This window comes from Bombus bifarius, unplaced genomic scaffold, assembly GCF_011952205.1.
Source record: "Bombus bifarius isolate JDL3187 unplaced genomic scaffold, Bbif_JDL3187 scf7180000009102, whole genome shotgun sequence".
In the NCBI taxonomy this organism is placed as follows: Eukaryota; Metazoa; Arthropoda; class Insecta; order Hymenoptera; family Apidae; genus Bombus; species Bombus bifarius.
In genome coordinates, this window is record NW_022884897.1 from 285,770 (window position 1) to 300,017 (window position 14,248).

The 14,248-nt window shown below is 47.3% G+C and overlaps 1 protein-coding gene and 1 pseudogene across 1 annotated transcript in view; one reads left to right on the forward strand and one right to left on the reverse strand.

Annotated features, from left to right (window-relative positions):
• The window catches only part of LOC117213443 (kinetochore protein NDC80 homolog), a 156,395-nt gene that overhangs the window by 26,538 nt on the left and 115,609 nt on the right, over positions 1 to 14,248 (forward strand). The gene's annotated exons all lie outside the window — the stretch shown is intronic.
• LOC117213447 lies at positions 2,681 to 11,201 on the reverse strand (annotated as a pseudogene).

The following is a 14,248-nucleotide window of genomic DNA, read 5'->3' on the forward strand; positions in this document are numbered from 1 at the left end:
TACGTGACACGTATATTCGCTATCCGTAAACAAGTTTTACGCAAACTTTGGTCTATACAAAAGTAAAATCCGGAACCTTGAAATTAAATTGAACGAGTTAATAGTTAATTTAGAAACAGTCGAAAAGAAATAAAGGTTGAAAGTATAATTCAGCTTGCGATTAATTTCATCAAAATTTAATTGTACGTGTTTTTATAACGACGACGAACTTTAAAATTGCAATGAAATTTTAGATTCGCTCTCGTAAACCAGAGCAGAACAAAGTAGAAACATTCGATCGTTCCTGAAACATCTTCTTCGATTTCCACTACTCACGACCACGAGTCTTTCCTAAAATCGTTTCACCTAATTCTATCTATTTATAGATACCTTTGATTCAGATGGTAATCGTCTAACGTGGAACCGCCAGACACCAAGGTTAGAAGTTTGCCGGCTGTCGATCGATTCGAAACAGTCGTGCAACCCCCGATCGTAACTCGGCTGAAATCGCGTTCGACTCATCCCTGTCTCACAGATCATCGTTTTCGCCCTCTTTCAACCCCTCTGCTTCTCTCCGTGCAATTTCTTTCTCCGTAAGCAACGTTGGTATTTCCAGGACGCTGATATTAACGACACCCGGTAGATCGTAATTTTGTCACCCGACCGTAGAAAGAAGGAAGGGTTTGGCGCGCTAAGAAGCGGCGCCGGCTAATTGCATGCATTTTTAACGGACGATACGTCGTAATCGGCGCTGCCGGTATGATGGAAACGCGAGCATAAAGCTTTACGCTCGCGGCACCCTGGGGAGAACGTTCGAGGGGTCTCGGCTCGACTGCGCCGTTTTTATTTTACCGTATGGTCCTGTGGAAAGGGTGAAACGGTAACTGCGATACTTACGACCGAGCAGAAATTCCTAAAGGGATCTTCTTTTTCTTGTTCTTCCTCTTTTTTCCTCTTGTTTTCGGCTGTGAAGGCTTCTCGTTGGAGATTAGCGCAGACCGTCGACGTATCAATCGTTTTAAACGGATCCGAGGTTTTAATGAAAAGCAAAGCGGAGCGAGGGGACGAGAGATGGAATAACAAGGGTTATGGCAAATCGTTTTCTGGAAAATTTTGGTGCCTTAAAGACCAGATGCTTTCTAGACTTTCTCGGAATTTGCTACTTTATATCTCCCATGTACATGTAGATTAAAATTCACATGCGTTCAATTTACGAGGTTCCACGATCGGCAACGAACTATATAAATCGTGTCGCACCTATTCAAGGGGATTTAATGGACATTGATGTATCGACGATTCGGGACGGGCGTCCACGTGGCGTGATTAACGCCGACCTGTCCATACGGCCGAGAATAACGGCTCACGGCTTTCTGGTGTCCCCGCGGTGAGATACGCCCGGACCTCGTTCACCTCAGACGATCGGCTCTCGGTGTCGGCCTCTTTCGCGAGATACTCGTGTCGAGTCTTCGACTTATCGACCTTATTACGTCGCTGGCCTCTGAGCTACCGTCTGCGGATCTCTCTTCCTGACAAACAGATTTCCAGACCGGTTGCCGAGCTTCAGTTTCGCGACATCGGAAACAAGCGATTCTTTTAGTTTACGTAGATTATTATCGTTCAAATTATTATTATTATCGTTGGCGCTGACAGATTGTCAGAAACGATACTGGTATCTGTTTGGAATAAAAAATAATCGGACAATCGCTCGGTACGTACGTCCGTCAGCCGTAACGCGAGTCATCGTCGTTAAAGCAACTTCCTGTTTCCGATTTCCAACCGATTCCAGGAAATCCAACGAGTCACTACCGCGCTGCCTCTCCTAAGACCCCTAACCGAGCGATCGCTCTGGCAAACGACACGTTTGACAAGTCTCGTTGCCGCTCGTTACTCCTCGTCGACTATGTCATTTGTCTCCGGAGAATAATCGACCAATCTCTCCGAGCTTCACGCGCGAAACAGAAAGAGGAAACACGGAAGAACACGAAAGAAGAAGGAGGAAGAAGGACAGAGAGAGAAGAGAGTAATGGTGCTGCTGGTGCGCGGAGTCAACGAGAGGGCCGCAATTATGTAATCGCTGTGTCATTGCGTTTGAGTAATTCCATTAGCTAACGTACGAGAGAGCAAGTGAGGAAAAACGCACGTCGCGAGCTGTCGACCCCGAGTATTGTGCGCTGGGGTCACGTTCTCACCTCCGGTAACTGCAAGGACCGCCATTTTTGTTCGCTCGCGCTCTTTCTCGGTCCTGTAGCGGTCGAGTCGATCGTTCAGGCGATTTTAACGCCTTGTCTGTCGAGTCACGGTGTGCACTGGATTCGAGTCATCGGGAGATCTCGACCTACGATGGTAAACCGAGCGATCGGTGCTCTGTCGAGTCGAAAAAGTTTGGATCGGTTAGGATTTTTGAGATTTGCTTAATTTCAAATGGCGACGGATATCGGGATTTCGATTAATAGAAAATGTTAATCGTCTAAATACAGTTATTTATGAAGTCGGATAATCTGCTGATGATCAAACATTAGCGTTACGATATAAATTATCTTCTATTCTCTCATGATCGTATCAGCTGAAAGTGAACTGTCTAAGAGTCGCAGACGTATAAACCGAAGCTAGAAAGGAAAGAAAGAGTCGTGTGGAAATCGGCGACTCGAATTCCACGGCGTGCACGATACAGACCCGCAACTACACGGTGTCCGCGATTAAATCAGTCGGCCGCGATGTCACCTCCGGCGCATGGTATGCGACGAAGGAATCCTTGACAGGAGGTCGCCGGATCCTCGTGCCCCCCCGTGGCGCATGAATCACCGCGACTCGCCTCGCCGTGTCTTGTCGCCCCTCGGCCAAGGTGACAGCTGTCAAGCGGCTGCTATACGGCACGGTGTACGCCGCGCCGTGTAGGAGGTGTACGCGTCCCCGCGTGAAATCCTCTCCTCTCCGTGAACATTCTGACCGACCACGGGCAAACCATCCACTGGCGTAGACATCCGGAACACATTTTCCTGTCGTTTTACCAAATGTTATTTCTTCGGATTTAACCTCTCGACGATACCATGGTATCGTGTCTCGTATGTATTGTCCATCTATACAAGGTGTTCTACTCGTGACGAATATTCTAAGCATTTCTGTCGGCATGTATCGAAAACAAGTGAGAAAGATTTTAAGGAATTCGTATAATTGTGGAACATGAAGTCGCTGGTGGTATAAAAAATCTTGGCAAGATCGTCTACAGCAAGAACAACTTTGCAGAAACCAGTATAGCTTAGAGAAAATATAGCGGAACGGGATCGATAAATAGCATTGAACCGCGATATGCATACAATACGCACTACACGACATTCTTGTTCCAGCATTCGCGTTGCGAATACATTCGACGTAAAACCACGTTTCACTATTTAGCAATCGTACACATAACGTTTCAATAATACTGTTAAGGCACCTGCTGATCTCATACAAAACTTTGTGATTTCTTAATAACTATTCGAGTTTACCTCATTCTTCTATAAGTATCCTGATACTTACGAACAGAACGCATTACTTGCAACTTAGGCTAAATCTCCAATCGAAATCCAACAAAAACGTTCGAGTTTCAACTCGCGCTATTTCTCTTCCAGCATTCTTCAATTCTTTTTCCTAGCTTTTCCGCGCCAAACTTGATCATAAGACACTGTCACCGCAACGCGCTTAATCCGATGCAACTTTGCATCGACTCGCTTCTCCCGCATTCCTATCGCAGGTTCAGCGAGTATAGCACCGGTTCCCATGTCCGTATCTCGATCAGAAAACGACTACGCTCCGTATCTATAGATCGATTTGCGTAGCGCGATTACAAAAGTAAAGCAAAAGGATTACACCGATGAAACTAGTTCTTACACGAGGAACAAGTGGAAGAAGAAGAAGAGGAAGAAAAGGAGAGGAAGATGGTGGGGAAAGGTGAACAATTTCCCAGGGCTCGTTAACATCCACCTGTGTTCTCGCGCCATTGCGTGTGCACGCGCGTGCACGCGGTTCGCCTTGACCCGCGCGAGCTACCTCCGAGGGATGCTCGTCGATCGTCTCAGACACAGTTGGGAATTAAGGTACTGGGTAAGTGACCATGCAGTTGATTACTTTCCTTTGTGTTCCCCTGTGACATTTTTATTTTCCAACGACACACGAAGGAGAAAGGCCATATAGACTGATACCTCTTAGCGATGAGATCAAGTACGTAAAAGTCGATTTAATTTTGTTCCTTTCGATGCTGTTCCCTGATATCTTTAAGGCTCTTTAAGGCTCTTAAGATTCTTTAAGGTCCTTTCACGGTAAAGGATACGATTTGCCCGGAGTTTATTTATTAATACATTGTGTATATCCTAATGATATTGCTACTCCGAGGCAAAACGACAACATGATTTGAATCGTCCTCTAGCCCATGTGCCGCTACAAATAATGCGACTGTACTGAGATACTGTACATGTTAAAATTTAATCTTGGAATTAGGATTAATATTCTGTGGAAGACACAATGTTTATGTTGAAATAATACAATGTGATATTTATTAAACAATTATTTCGAGAGTTATAAATGTGCGTTCTGGAATGTAGACAGTTGGCTAGTTATTCACAGACTGGCTTAGTGACCTATGGCCCTTGAAAAGGTTTAGAGCCCCACTCTCTATGCAGTAATGAGTGTGACCTGTGTGGGTGTCTGTGTGGCGTCACATGTGGCACAGAACCTTCTAGTAGCTTCTCGACGTGCCCATCTAGAATGTTCCATCCATATCCTCACGCTTCTTCCGGCGTCTTTTTGAAAAAGCATGCACGTGCTAACTGCCGTGGTGCATCTCACGAACGCACGCTGGTGGGGATGGCGCTGGGCAACGAATGGAAGAATCTGTACGATCAAACACTCTATCCGCATGCGACTGATATCGTTGTATTCCAACAGTACAAAACTCTAAAGCGGTAGAGGCTGAAATGTTTTCTCGAATCTGCTTAGACACGCGTATTAGAAACCTGAATTTCGCTCGATAGAGCTATTCCACGACAACTTGGTGTTTAAGTACCAGATCTAACGCGGCGAAATGTCAAAGCTTCCCGTTATCGCGATCCTGGTTCCCCGTGAACAATGTACCATAAAGGCGTTTTGCGGCAGAAGGCTAGTAGGACAGGTCAGGGTACAGAAACGATCGGACACGTCCATGGTGCTCGCAGGACAATCCGTTAGCCGCGTTGCCCCCATCGAATCGTCCGTGATCCGAAACGTCCCTCGAATGTACCTCGCTCGACCGACGTACGAGTCTCTCTTTTCCCTCCCGACAATGGTCGTTTTTACACGTGGCGTTGGCATCGTGACTGGCGTTAGGTGTTGCCGCGTCTATCACGCTCGCGTACACGCTGCCAGCCGGTAATTTAGCGGCGAGTCTACGTCGATTTCTCCGACCGATAAAGCCACGCGAGAGAAAGAGGCGACAAGGGAGGATCGTCCTGGCGAATAATTCAGGGTCGACTCTATTTTCCAATTGACGGAGAGAAAGAGAGAGAGGGAAAATGAGAGACTTGTATCTGGACGTTTGAATCGACCGCGCGACGGATGAGTCTTCAGCGCCATCGTTTCCATGCGATTCGCGGTAATGACAGAATCGAAACCGAAGCGTTCTCGAGTTTCGTCGCTATTTGCGCGGCTCTTGTTCTTCGTGGTTCGTGGTTTTGATATTTGTGGGCCGAGAAAGGATACCGTTTCTGTTATTCCTCTTTGTTCCCGACGATGGTTTCAGAGGGTTTCAGGGGATTCACAGATCTTTTTGATTTCTGATATGACGCGTGAGAAAGACTTCGTAGATGTTGCTGAAAAATAGTATCAGCTTTTGAAAAGTATCAGATAGATCGATCGGTTGGCAGCTTTTGTGTCTCTCCTGCGGAACGAAACGATGAAATCGTGCAGCGATTGTTCACAATTGGCAACTGCCGTGTCTCTGCACCGAGAGATGACCCTGCCATTCTGTAGAAAGCAAGTATGTCATTTCATCACGAAACCCTCTACTCCTGCACCGATTGTTTTCCGTGTCACTGTCGTTCGGTCACTTCCTTTTACGTGACTTCGTGACACTCGCTTCGGGACCTGTTCTCCCCGTGTCCCAGTCGCTTGACCAAGTGCGACGATCTCGTGACATTTCGTCCACATAAATTACTTCTGGACGAACGAGGACTGTTAGACCCGTACAATTTCGCGAAGGAATTCGAAATACAATTCGCCACGAGGCTGAAAAACTCGTGTATAAAGATAATGTGACTTGCATTAATCTGTGCGCTGCGTTAAAGAATACAAGCAAGTTCCAATTGAATCGTTAACACACCGCGAACAACCGATTGCCAGAAGAAAGCACTAAACCGGCCAATTACGTTCACACCGTATTCGCTAGAAAGCAACAGTATCGTATAATACCCTTCAAACGTGTCAGAACGTTCCTCTCCATTAACACACCGTCCTCGAAACACGTCAGGATACCCAGGAACAGAAAGCAGCAAGCTCAGACAAAGGAAAGCTCTACGACCGTTGGTCACGCCAATTTTACGCACGATCGCGACCAGTACCGCCATTACGTGCGCTTTGACAGCCATTATCCGATCGACATTCTTGCGATCGTCGCACCATTTCGTCTCGTTATTGTCAGTTTGCCGATAGTCGGCGATGATTAACACGTTCAGGTATTCGAACGTACGTAAACGCTTTGACAGGCAATTAAATTTCTCACAGATGCATAAAAATCCTACTTACAAGTAAAGTTACCTCGCTATTAGACTCGCTCTTTTAAAACGATGTTTTATGCAGCAGAATTAAAGTACACATGTAGATACGAAGTTAATGATACGCTGTATATTCTGTGGTTAAAAGATGGCGTAATTTATAAAACGCATGGTTTCAATACGCTATCAAAAGTAGCTTTTTTATTATTTCTCGTATTGTCTATCGCAGGCTTGAAACAATGGCGACGTCAAAATCGCTCGAGCGAATCGTCCTGTCTCGTGACTAGCGCTCGTCGTCGATCGCGCCGCTTCGTGACCTCTTCGATTCAACCGCGCGAATACAATTTAATAATTCCCACTAGCTGTACCTGGTCAGCTGCTTTTTTCCTCGGTCGTAACATCTTCGAAGATACCCTTTAGCCTCGATCTTCTCGGCCGTATTTCGATCGAGTCGATCATTCGGTTCGCGCCGCTTGCGTCACACGGAGAAACCGCGATTACTGGAATAATCGATTAAGCACCTATCGAAGAAATTTATTGGATGATCGATCGACGTTGTCGAAATGCGATCGAGGAAGAAAACGATCTTTTAAATATTTCGAACTCAGCATTTGGCAACAAATATTTCGTTGCAAATAACGAGCTGTAAAGAATGATCGGATGCAATGTTCGAAGTGACGATTTCTATTCTTCCAAAAGGAATCTCATTGTTTCGAAAGACATGTTCAAAAACCGACGACACTCCCGGAGCAAACGTTCGAACACTGTGGCGAAGAAAATCTCCGAAAAAAATGAAAACTTGAAATGAAAAGGAGGTTTATCGAAACCGTCGCTTTTTTAAGAGTTTTAACACAGTCTCGTGTTAACGATCTATCGCGCGAGCGTCGTTCGACGAAACGTCGACGAGCAACGGAGAAAGTATCCTTTCAGGCGGCCGTGTGACTCCCTTTCTTTCGCTGTCCGGACCTCAATGGCCCGGAACGTGAGAGAGCAACCAGTCGACAATGTTTACGGCAGTCGCGTTTACGGCCGATTTTCCAGCGACGTCGTAAACGTATAACCTGCTGCTCGCTCCTGTACAGGGTCCATAAAACCGGCGACACGATCGATGTTCGTGAATTTCGCGATGCTGCTCGTGGGAACCTGACACTTCGATGTTCTAAAGTGGATCCTCGAACAGATACTAGTTGAGACCCGTTCGATTTCGAACGAATTGATGACAGAATTTAGAAAGTTGTTGGGTGTCATCGATCGATAGTTCAATTGGTAGAATGAGATTTTGCAAAGATTCGTGATCAAAGTGGAAGAGAGCACGTGTCGATGTTTGTATAGCGAAAGAAAAATAAGAATAGATTTTTGACGTGGAGCGACGAGAGTACAGATACTTTGTAGCTGCGTGTAAAAGTGAGATGTTTATATTTGTCAGTATCTTCTCAGTTGATTAGTTAACTAAGAAAGTTACGCTTTCCAACGCTCTTCAATATACGCGAAAACCTTGCACAAATGGAATAATTCAATCGCACGGTTGTAACGACTTCTGAATTCCTCTTCTTAACTCATTGATCTCGTTTAACCTTCATCAAATTACTGCTGTAATCTCGCATATCATTGAATGCACGTTGATTGTCTCGAACGTCCAATAAAATTGTAATTTTCGCGTTTTATCTTCTACATCTACGTCGACGGAAACGGAGGTTTCATCGTCACGTATAGTTCCCTGTTCATCGTGAATATCCATGATCGTTACATTATCGAAATTAAAATTTCAAAGGAAAGAAGAAGGAAACGAAACATCTTTTATCTGGGACAAAAATTTCATCGATGTGAAATAATCGTGGTTGAACGAACGAATCATCGATGCAACGATAGCAAGAAGAATATCATGCGTCGTCGTGGAGATACGATACGACTATAACGATCTCGATTATAACGCCGAGCTACCAAAAAGCATTTGCGTGCAGAAAACGATCGATTTCAACGACGACGCCACTCGGCTGTATGTCACCAAAGTCGGTCGATACGCGAACGTCGATAGTCACTTAGCGGTTCATCAGAAGCCGCTAATCTTAATTCGCTTATCGGATTATTCGTGGGTCCTGCCAATGGAGATGTCTGGCGCTCGAGAGATAATCCGGTCGGTATGGTAATTCGATGGAAGACACGTCGCGCCGAAACCCTCTTGTTTCTTTGCTGCCGCTGCATCGCACTATCCATCGACGTTGCTTTCCGTAGAACTTTGTTTCACGTTCCTTGGGACAACAAGAAGCTTCTGTAAAGCGACGATAAAATATTTCAATCTATATTGTTACAGATGGTTTCAAACGATATGATACGATACGATGGTTTCGCATAATCTTATAAAAATAACATAATAAATTGTAGTAGTTCATCTCTTGAACACCGAATGTTTCTCGTGCTACATGTGAATGTTTCTTTCTATCGATTATCTCTTCTGATCTTGTAAAAATATATATATAATACGTTAAAAATAGGACGAGTTTTATCAAAAAGATCCGTCGTTTAATTAGTTAATTCAACGCGACATCCAGTGCCACTTGGGAATCCACGAATTGACGAAGATTTACAAGCGGCGAACATTTGTCCACGACGAAGCGAGATAAGAGGTCGTCGACCATAGTACAGTGGAAGATTCGCGTTCGATAGCGGTCCAGGGAGCGGTCTCTCCTCGTCTCCGCGGGTCGCGGATATATTCCTCCGCCGCATCTACTTTGCACTGTCTCCGCGTAATCTCCATCAAGCCATAAGTCTCTGCCTCGGTCCCGTCTCGCGAAATGACCGGTATTTATCTCGGCGTAAACGCGATCGCCGCGTTTAATTGCCGGATTTGATGCAGATGCGGTCGTATAACGAGCCGCCAGCCTCTCTAACGAGCGCGTTCTCGATCGCGATCGCGATCCGCTCGCTTTCCACCGCGCCGCTCGCTTTTCTTCCCCCTCTTTGCCTCTATTCCCGTAGCCCGCGTACGCTTTCTACATAGTTGGCCATACGATTTCGAATGTCACGCGATACAGCTCCCCCTCCGATGCGAGCTCTCTTCTGGTTAATTCACCGTTCGTCGATCGCCGCGTGTCGATACGTCCCCGTTAATTGAGATCGATGCGAGATGGATTCGTCATGATAAATAGCATTCGCGGTACTGATAGCCTTTTTTCTAACTTTTGTTTTCTCAGTGGCGTGGTTCTCAGAGATCGATGCGTGTTGCTCTAGTTTCGAGCAGATTTACTTAGCGATACTGATTAAACATCTATTGGGAATTGTATTTTTTTTTTTTTTTTTGGATGGTTGCGTAGGTCAGACGGTTGCTTTGGCATTGAGATCTTACGCGGGTTTGATAGACGCTTCGGGGAGTTTGTGTATTTTTTGTCGCTCGTGCTCGAGATTAACACTTTGACGGTAGGAGACGCAAGAAATTACGAAAATGATAGATCACCGGTGATCTCGTGTCGCAATTCGAATGTTTCACAAATAAGGTGAAGAAATTGAACTTTGTATATCGTAATAGAATTTACTATACAAATCCAACAGAGTGACGGTTCAAAGACTGATTCAAAATGTTACAAGACTGATCTCGAGCGCTAATTTTGGAGGATTTTTATACTGAGGTTTTAGTCCCTCTGAAGGGGTTGTTGTCTGGTGTATGTCAGAAGCTGCTATTCCGTTTGTTACGCCGCGCGACTCTCTGCCTGGCCCAGGTCACACACCGCGGGCCCGACGGACACCAGATGTCCGCTCTTCCGTACGGCGTACCCTCAATAGCCTAAGTACCCGTCATAAACCCGAGTAATTTGCTCGTTAAGGTCCTTCAGACCCAACAAATGTCCTTTTCTAAATCAGTTTCTAAAGACTATTGTTTACTACGGCTTGGCAAGGGAAAGTTGGGTTTTTCCACGTACGATGCTTCCTAATAACAACTTTCTATCAAGGGCAGCTAAGACCCTTCCTAATCCACCAACCTTCGTTTAACCAATTAAAAACGAAGCCTATTCCCTCACTCTCCTAAATAACATCGGCTCCAACAAATCCGATGGTCCCGTGCGCTGGAGGGACCGATCCTTAGCCTTCCACCGAGACAGCATCGTCTCCCAACGGCACTGATTTCACATCCTTCGAACGGTCAACATCCTTCGAGCGGGCACACACCCGCAGATCAGTCACTCACTCGTCTCGTACATACGCACCAGTGTGGCTATCCTCGTTATAAGTTGTGGAATAAACGGTGACCTAACTTACTACTGTGTAATATTCAATCAACCACCTCTGTTATCCTACCCGAAACAGGGGAACGACTGCTTCGCGGCGTCGATTCACCGAATCGTAGCGAGAATTTACGCCTCTCGCTGACGCGTTTTCCTAGCGACCGCGTCTCTCCGCGAACGGCCGTAACATTTGGTCCTTCGAGCCGGATACGTGTCAGTGAAAGAGTGCACCCCAGTTACCACGCAACAACAAGGTAAGCTCGCTCAAATTGTCGAAATCCCTCATGGCTCCCCCTCAGGAAGAACGCGTCCGGCAATTGCTGCGGAAACGCGAAGGATTCAGACAAGAATTAGAAGCGTTTCGCACATTGCTCAACAATCACGAGGAAGGGACACCCGTGCATGCTATTCAGCGTAATTTGCAAGACTTAGAGGGAGAGTTTGCATCGTTCAAAAAGAGCCAATGCGAATTAGACGACAGAGACGAGGGTCAAACACTGAAGGACCGGGTTGACCTACAACAGAAGTTCTACACCATCGCCGGACATGCGTCCGCCATCCTTGAGAAGGCAAACAAGCAAGCAGAACCAACCACCACAAATCTTGCAACAAAGCCATCGGACATGTCATGGCCGGAACCCGTCGATTTGCCTAGAATTCAGCTCCCCACCTTTGCTGGAGCCTACGAAGATTGGCCGGGGTTCGCGGATCAATTTCGCTCCACGGTCCACGATAACCCCCGCATAGACGACTGCAAGCGACTAATGTATCTCCGTTCTTGCCTAAAGCATGGGGCAGCTCTAGCGATCGCGTCATTAAGCAATGCGGCGGCTAACTACGCAGTCGCCTGGGAAATATTAGAACGACGGTATAACAGACCAGCCAAAATTGTCGAGAGACACTTGCAGGAGATATTTGACGCAGCCTCCTCATCACGGATAGCACATCGCGATTTGCAGTCCTACACGACCAAGTTGGAAGCTCATTACAAAGCCTTGGCCGCCATCGGACAACCAACCGCAGATGCCCTGCTTTTGCACCTATGTACCGCCAACCTTGATCGGGAAACCGATTCAATATGGAAGGAAAAGATCAGGTCCACACCATTCCCCACGTTCCCGGACTTCTTGCAATTCTTGAACGATCGCTGTCAGGTCATAGAACCTGCAAGAACGACACGCCCACCACAAGGGCAGGCATTTGTCACGTCACGATCACCGCCACTCTGTCCAATCTGCCATGGACCACACAAAATCTGGCGCTGCAACACCTTTAGGACGAAGACGATCGACGAACGGATTCTAGCCGCCGAGGAAATCTCAGCGTGTACGAATTGCCTGCTACCAGGACACAAATTGCAACACTGCACCTCTGGCTCTTGCCGCATATGTGATCAACGCCATCACACGCTCCTACATCGATCAGACGCGCCAATGAGCAATCAGACGCCTCCCACCACGCCCCCACGCACAAGGAAAGCTCCGTCATACCATCCAAACAACCCATCAACCGGCCCCGATCTGCGCCTGCAAAAAGCGCGATTCGGGTGGGTCATCGGGGGGAGCCCACCTTCCCCAGGACCTGCCAGGGTCTTCCATGCCTCCACAACGGAACTAGAGACGGACCTCACCCGCTTTTGGGAACTCGACGAGGGACCTCAGATAAAACACTTATCGGAGGCGGATCGACGATGTGAGGAGCATTTTCAAAATCACGTCCCACGCACCAGCGATGGGCGATACATCGTCGCACTCCCCTTTAACGACAAAATCTCGTCACTCGGATCATCCATGGCAATGGCGATGAAACGACTCGCCTCTCTCCAGCAGCAAGTCAGACGAAATCAACAGTTCGAAACAGCGTATCGGGCGGTCATTCAGGAGTATCTGGACTTGGGCCATATGACCAAGGTTGCATCACGCCACGAACCGGAGAACGAGCTAATTCCAATCAAAAATCGTCTGGAAACATATGAGACGGAGCTCCGCGCCATCCAAAACGAGATTGTAAGCATAGATGAGGAAGAGATCGAGCGCGGCCTCGAGATAGCCGACGAGTACGAGAAATCAGAACTCCGAGTAATCACTCAACTGAGCAACCTACGACTAACTACGACGTCACAATCGACAAACGACGGATCAGCTGCTGGTCGCGAGTCTGCTTCGCTTAAATTACCGGAGAATCATTTTCCTGGACATAATGCGAAGACGCCACCTTCGCCATTGCCACGAGGGCCTACGGATAAGGGAAGTAACAAGGACTTAAACAAAACACGCAACGCTATTCAAACTCCGCGGACGGAGAAGACCGCATCGACTCGAACGCCGACCTCGCCGCGAGTCACGCGCAATTCATTGCACGATACTAGCAGCGTGTCACCTAAACGCGACTTGACAACAATCACGCTAGCATCGTCGCTACATGAACAATCTGATTCAACGCTGCCAAACGCCTTAAATCAGAAAACGCTTCCCATGCGGACCTCATCGCGTGACACTCACAACGTGTCATCCACCCGAGACCCAACGACAACCTCGCTCACATCATCAGCATCGCAACAATCTGATTCCACGCCATCAGACGCCTTGAATCAGACAGCCGCTCAAGAGTCTCTGGATCAACAGACGGATGAAACCTTACCAGCCGACATGCCGTCTCCTACTACATTATCGCCGAAATGGAGCACACCGACGAATGGGCTGAAACAAAACACCATACTCGTCGATGTCAGTGCAGCCTACAAGGTGGACCACTTGCTCTCAACGCAACAACCCTTAGGCCTGGTCATCCATTTTCCCTGGCAGCTACGGCACCTACGGACGGCAACGACTCATACGGAGCCGAGCCTCTTGGACCGAGATGCAAAATCTTCCCACTCCAGATCCAAACCTAACCAAACGGAAGGTATGATGTCTCTAATTCTGTCTTTCGCAGAAAACTGGACCACGCCGGTCCAACCATCAATCATCATCAAGAAGGCGCGATACGAATGGGTCAGCGGGGGGAGCCCTGTCCCCCAATCCACCGAAGACCTCCTTCACGTCTTCATTGTGCAACCACACACGCATTTCACGTGCCTTTGTGGAATCGGCGAGCTGTACAACGACACCTCCTGGGACGAGGTGTCTCACGATACGTCATGGGCCGAGCTGTTTCACGACACGTCCTGGTTCGCGAACCGCAATAGAAAATCGCCAGGCAATGCAGATGACCACGGCGATCCAGAACGCAAGGAAGACAACATATCCTCTACGCACCGGACTTTCGACCGTATCTTCGAAGTCACCCTGGCGACAACGGCCTCATCCAGACTACCACAAGTCATACGGCAAC